Source organism: Stylophora pistillata, chromosome 8 (genome assembly GCF_964205215.1).
Source record: "Stylophora pistillata chromosome 8, jaStyPist1.2, whole genome shotgun sequence".
Lineage (NCBI taxonomy): Eukaryota > Metazoa > Cnidaria > Anthozoa > Scleractinia > Pocilloporidae > Stylophora > Stylophora pistillata.
In genome coordinates, this window is record NC_142526.1 from 28,310,603 (window position 1) to 28,317,388 (window position 6,786).

Consider the following 6,786-nt stretch of genomic DNA (forward strand, 5'->3'; position numbering starts at 1 on the left):
GATATTTCTTGGTTATTTTTCCTTGCATTTCATAATTTTGGTCAAGAGGATATGTTGTACACTTTGTATTCTCATGAGTTTATAGTCCCTTGCTTTGGTAGCATGTGCTTGTCTGATAATCCTGGCAAATTGGCATATTGACATCTTAAATATATATTTCTGGGGAAAACCACAGGAGTAAAGCTATCAATTGACTTCCATCGAAAATGGGACAAAGGAAAAAGAACAGGCGGGATTGCATATCACAACTACAGTAATAACCCGCAAGTAAGAACCTAAAAATTAAGAACCTGTTAGCCTAAAATTTGCCATTTATATGCCCTATAAACAAGAACCTATTTAGCCTAAGAAAATTAAAATAGGTTCTTAATTTCTAAAATCATATAGTACATTACAGGTACACTGAAATTATTTACTGTAATCATAATCGAAGAAAAACCAGATTGTTATTGCTGTATTTTGGGCTCTGTTTACCCATTTTTAATATTTGTTTTTTAAATGTTACAGTTAAAGCTTAGTACAGCTAGGCAAAGCATATAATTAGATGTAAATATACAAATTTATGTTATTTCCCATTTTGTGGGGAGGGGGGTGGGGTAGGGGTGGTGTGGTGTATAAAATTAAAATTTAGGACAATTACCAACTTGTTATGCAGGTGTGTTTTTCTCCAAGAATAAGAACCTGTTTAGAGAACCTAAATAGCCTAAAATTTTGTTAAGTACCATTTATATCAGAACCTGTTTAGGCTAACCCCTCAAAATGTAGGTTCTTACTTGTGGGTTTTTACTATATAATGCAAAGTGAAATTGTCGTGAATGAAACGCTGCGAATTGTAAATAACAGATTTTTTTCAATATACGTCACTTAAGGACATCTTCAGTTAGCATGTTCTCCTCGGCCCATTGCAGATCAAGAGAAGGTTGCAAACTATAATTTTTTTTATAACGTCACTTAACGACATCTTCGGTTCGCATGTTCTCCTCGGCCCATTGCAGATTGAGAGAAGGTTGCAAACTATAATTTTTGAAACATTTTTTTTAGCTTTTTGAGACTACAGCAAAAAGGATCGAGGCTGTGTGAAATGGAATGCAAAGGAAGGTGTAAGAATTTATAATGGACTTCGGCACGAACCCACACACTGGAAGCAAAAAATTTTCATTAAAATTTTGTACCTTTCAGGATGTCCACGGTCATTTTCACATTTCCACAAAGGTAAGTGAGCACCTCAACCCATGATAAAAAGCAAAAAGGTTTGCAAACAGACAAATCTAAAGGAATTTGCAAAGCTTTCGGACTCTGCATCTCATACAACAGCAACAAAGATATAGGCCGTGTAAAGCAACATGCCCCTTAAGTGAACTAGCACTGGCTCAATCAATCCCAGCATTCATTCTGACTCCAGTATTGGCAAAGTTGCCTATCAATCCTGCCTAGCTCAGCTGGGAAGAATGGCTGTGGAACGCCTTTGATTCAGATGCTGTACTTCACTTGAGCCAAATCAAATGCATAAATTATTCTAATGTATTTTCCTCACCGTTTTTACATGTGAGCATGCCCAAAGGAGTGTTGCAGAAGAAAAATGGCGGCTTGAAGGGCCAAGCAAAATGATGCTGACGGATATTGAATGGGTGCCCTATTCTACGCTTTTTAAACTGACAGATTCTTTGCTCTGTCGGTTTTTTGAGCATTATGTAGTTGTCCTCTGTGTCAGAAATGTCCTTTCTCCCCTCTTTTGTGAATCGCTTGCAAAAAAGCGACGCTTTTACCCGCACGGTAATCTTTGTTTTCTTAAAAAATTGAACATTTACTACCATTTGCGTTCAACCGCGAAGCGTGAATGTTTTTTCGTGCATGTTTATTTTTCAAGAGAGACAGTTTCCCAGACAGCTGATGATTGGACCAATGAAAATGTGCCAAGTTTGTTGACAAACATTCAGTTTCATACTCCAAATGAAACATTTTCATTGGTCCAATCGTCACGGTTGTCTGGGAAACTGTCTCACTTGAAAAATAAACATGCACGAAAAAACATTCACGCTTCGCGGTTGAACGCAAATGGTAATTTGCATATTGGAATTTCACATTTCAAGCAAGTATATTTGGTCGCAAAGAAACACTTACTGATCAACTGCCGGACTTTATTTAGGTACTTCTTTAAAGAAGTGACCAAATAAAATACTTAAAACTTCCTTACAACAACCATGCCATACGAATAATTTTCGTTCTCCATCACACTTATCAAATTTGTTAGTTTAAACTGCGCCGGCCCCAACCACAAATTTCCTTCAGTTAATTAATTTCGGCCGTAATAAGTTCGGCGTCTGAATCAATTCAGACAGCATTAACTAATTTAGATCGGCCTAAAGTTGACTTCGATTCGGCTCGGCTGAGGTAAGGCATCTGAATTGGGCATAAAGCTTGTTCGGATATTTCATCATCTCGCATTTCGTTTCGATATCCTTACTCAAATAACTTCACTTACAGTAGATTGTGTTTGAAGGGAAACCTCAATTCCTTCTTACATAAGTTTAAATAAAACGCAGCACACCTCCTAAAATACCTGTGTGAAAGAAAACAAGCTCCAACTTCTGTATCACTTGAGGCAATTATCAGACCGCTCCCGTTTTACTGGATTCACGAATTGTTCATGCGAGAAAGTCTGCTAAGTAATTATCAGCGCCAAGTCGAGGCTGAGGGGAACAATGCTCCTTTTGAGAAGTCACTTTTGGGGAAAGGGGATAGATCAGAAGGCCCTCCCTCCTTCTGAGACTGGGACCGAGTATCATCGGAAAAAGTCGGCAAAAACAAAATGGCGGACGAGTAAAGGAATGGAAAATGACATTAGATAACATAGGTTGAAGTAGACCCAAAGGATTAGCATTTTCCGATCATCCTAATGACGTCATCTTCCGACCGCACTGTAAACTTCGGAAACTAACATGGCGGCGTAAGTGTGAAACTGGAGCGACTAAATAAAGGAATGACTCCGACCTGTAATTCTTTGTTTGCACGTGACGTCGGCATAAATTAAAAAACCGGAGTCAGCCATATTGGGGGATGACCACGCGCAACATTCCGTGTAACATAGCTGGTGTAACATAGCTGTCTGAAGTGTATGTTGAAGGTGTTACGCACATACTTGTCAATATCATGCATTCTAAATAGCTGCCGATACTTGTAATTAGGTATGCCAATGTAGACTATTTTAAGACTTGTGCTGTAGTTTGGATTGTAATATATTTTGTGTGAACGGTAAATTTTTTCAGTTTTGTTGGATACTACAACACCACGTGCATTGCGGAAGCCGGTATGATCGTTTTACAGTTTTAGTTTCCCCTCTTATCATGCCACAACTCTGTGTTGTGTTTGGTTGTTTTGAATCTGGTTGTGTTACATGTATAAACAAGTAAGCAATTGAAAAGTAGTTCTTGTTTAAGCTTTCAAGGCTGTATGTTTCTTTTAAATTAATAATTTTCGCATCTTACGCCTATAGTTTAGTTTGAGATTCAGCTAATTACTGATACTTGTGGGATTGAGGCTGTATCTTCTAAATATTGATAATAACAACACAAACTGGGGGATAACCATGCACATACTTTTCGGAAGCCGGTATCGTTTCGTTGTTAAAGGCAAAACCAGGCGAGTCTCTGGCTCCTATTGACAAAGCTGCCATAGTGTGCTATGCAGTCACCAATTTAACAGAGTCCATTGTACCATTTGATCGAGGTGAACTTAAAACCAGTTTGATTCCAGGTACTTTAGGCACAGTTTTTCATCTAAAGGCCTTAGAGAACTGATGTAGTTAATGCTAGCCATAATTTGTCATTAAAGAACTTCAGTTATTCTCAAGTTGACAAAAACACAGCTTTAAGGTACACCATTGACAAGCAACATTTGTTTAGTATGTGTGGTGCACAGATGCTAGTCATTCATAGATACCTATATGACAAACAACCATAAAGTTCAGTTAGCATGTTGTCAAAGAAAGGAGCACCCCCAAAGTAATATTTTGGTGATTGTGGTACAATTGAATAACCTTGACATTTCAACCATGATTGCTCAGTTAATTTTTTCAATAAAAAGTTGGACAGATCCAGTCTCCTAAAGGCTCTTCTTTCAACTTCAAACATGACATATGATTCCATTTTATCTTGAACAAATCATTGTCACAGCCAATTAATGTGCTGTCCTTCAAATCTTGTAGACAATAGCATCACAGCCCTTCCTCTTCATCACCAGATGATGTTGATGAAGGTGGAATGGTTAGAGCCTCACACCCTGGGCATGTATATTACTTCCCAACAATTTTATGCAAAATGCACTTGCTGAAGAAATCAGAGGAAACAGAGAGTGCATCTTCCCAAAACTCTTGGCCAGGAAGAATTTCTGCACAAAGAGATCCATTTTTGTTCACACCACAAAATCACAATATTCATCCCCACAGATACAGATCTGGGTCTGAACTTGGTAGTAGGCATAACATTTGTCAAGATGAACTTTACCAAACTCATCTTTCTTTAAACAAAAGTTGTTTTGGCCAGCAGCCTTAGTGATTGTGGAATCCTTGTGTGCATATAGACATGTTATTTCACACACACCCATCCCACAGCATTTGCAGTCAATATTCCCATCAGGAGAAGCTCCTAAGTATGGCCACTTTGGATCAATATTGAAACCACACTCAGAAATTGTCAAAGACTCATGGAATCGATTCATATCTATCTTGTAAGCTTTGCGAGCCCTACCCTCGTTTTCACAACCCCACCATGTGGCTGCAGTTAAAAACTTATGGGCTTCAGGGTAGCATATGGACTTGACAAGACTCGTAGCAGACTTAGCTGTATTTGTTTTGCAAGAAGTTTTTAGATTGGAAGCAGTAATATGACCTGGCCTGCCTGCCTGCCTGCCTGCCTGCCTGCCATTTGGTACCAAACTTTATTTTGTGACTGCTTTCTGGTTGAAGCTTCTGCTTGACAATCATCAGGTGTAATCTCAAGCAATATTTGTTGACACTGCTGCAACAACTCTATGTAGTCTAACTGCAAACACTTCTCTAAAAAACAAAGCTATTGGGCAAGGGCTTGGGCACATTATCAATTTCTTTACAACTGGTATACTGCTCATTTAAAGCATTTAAAGGTGCAACAAGGGACAAGACTGCTGGTTTTACTGTACAGCCAGAAATACTTCTAAAAATGGTTTTCTGCTCTTCTGGAGTTGGGGTGGGTGTCCTGGTTGGTTGGATCCCAGGGTTAGATCTACTAGGCATAGGAGTAACCTGTTTCTCCACCATCAATTCATGCTTCCTTCAGGCAGAGGTAAAATCCATCTCACTTATAGGTAATGGGGGATTTCTTTCACATGACTGGAGAGAAGCCATTTGTTCTTTTCCTGTTTGCATGTGGTAGAATCTCTAATTCTAATACCAGCCTCCACAGCAAAAAGCTCTGCCCCAACGAGACCACCCTTCACATAACCCTGCCATGCAATAGCAATGGGAAGCAATTACAGTTCCACATTTTTCTGCCAGAAACCATGTTCAAAGTAGGATGTCCCGGGCTCAGTGAGCGATTCACCAAGTGAGGGTACACAAAAAGTCTTAATTCTAAATCCAAAAATTTAGATCCTTGAAATATGCCACATCGCTCGCTAATGTGAGTCCTATAAGTGATATGTCTTCTGAACTTGCAGCTGTCGTGTCAAGATCAAAAAGATCGCTCTGGCAAAGGGTAACGCTCGAAACGTCAGCTTTTAACTCTGCGATGGCCAATTTACAATTTCAACTTAGTTAAAATAACCAAATTACCTAGCAAAACAAGAGTTGTTAGCCGAGGTCGATAAAAAATGAGTCCTTTATTTTGCTCTGTTTGCTTCTGTCCGAGGTCATCAGAAAAAAAATACACTACCGTGACTAACTCTGGCGGACACAACAACTTCATTTGGGTTTGTGTAAGTAGTTCACAAATTATATCTGGATATTGAACGTTCAGAAGGAGCTCGATGTTTTCAGAGAAATCACTTTTTCTCAACGCATATCGATCAAAGCCTTAAACAGTTATTTTTTCGTGGTACCTTGACTTCGTTGGACCCTTCTTATTAACTACAACTAGCGTAGCTATACCAGTACTCCCCTCTCCAGTAATAAGTTGGGAAAAAGATATCTGTATGGTGTTATCATTGTTCATGTTTGGGAATAAGTCATGCCTGATTTTTATTTGACTAGATAGGCACAGCAGTACACAGGCTAATTACAAGCTTTTGGTTTCTCCTCATGACTTGGTGTTAACTGGGAATTGACAGCTGACTTAACCTAATCAATTTTCTCCTGAACATTTTTAACAAACAACTTTGACTTCAGAAATACTTCTGATACTTTCCCACTGACATTTCTAATCTGGAAAATTAATCAACATAATCATTATGTTCTTTACACCTCCATGAAAACCCAATTAGAGTTCTTCTTTTATAACTCAGCAGGCAGCTTCTGAATATAAGAAATCAAGTTTGGAACATAGTTGATTCATTCAAGGCTGTTGCAATACAAGGAAAGACAATACAGTGCTTTAATTATTCACATAAATGGATTAAATTATATTATAAATTATAATTATTTAACCTTACAGTACTTTGTTTTTTAAAAATTTGTTTTCTAGTTGTACCAAGATGGTAAAGTTACTTTGTGAATCAGGGAGCTAAATAAACCAGAAGTATTCTGTTAGCTCAGTACACTTTATGTTACAGATGGCAGTAAGTTAGTAAAGAAAGAAAAGAAAAAGCAAAAATAAA

The 6,786-nt window shown here is 38.2% G+C and overlaps 1 protein-coding gene across 1 annotated transcript in view; it reads right to left on the reverse strand.

The window, feature by feature from the left end:
- The window catches only part of LOC111345262 (sterile alpha motif domain-containing protein 9-like), a 42,772-nt gene extending 40,120 nt beyond the window's left edge, over positions 1–2,652 (reverse strand). The window contains 1 exon segment of the mRNA XM_088730830.1: positions 2,561–2,652. The gene's annotated coding sequence lies outside the window, so the exon portion shown is untranslated.
- Between the last annotated feature and the right edge of the window lie 4,134 nt (positions 2,653–6,786).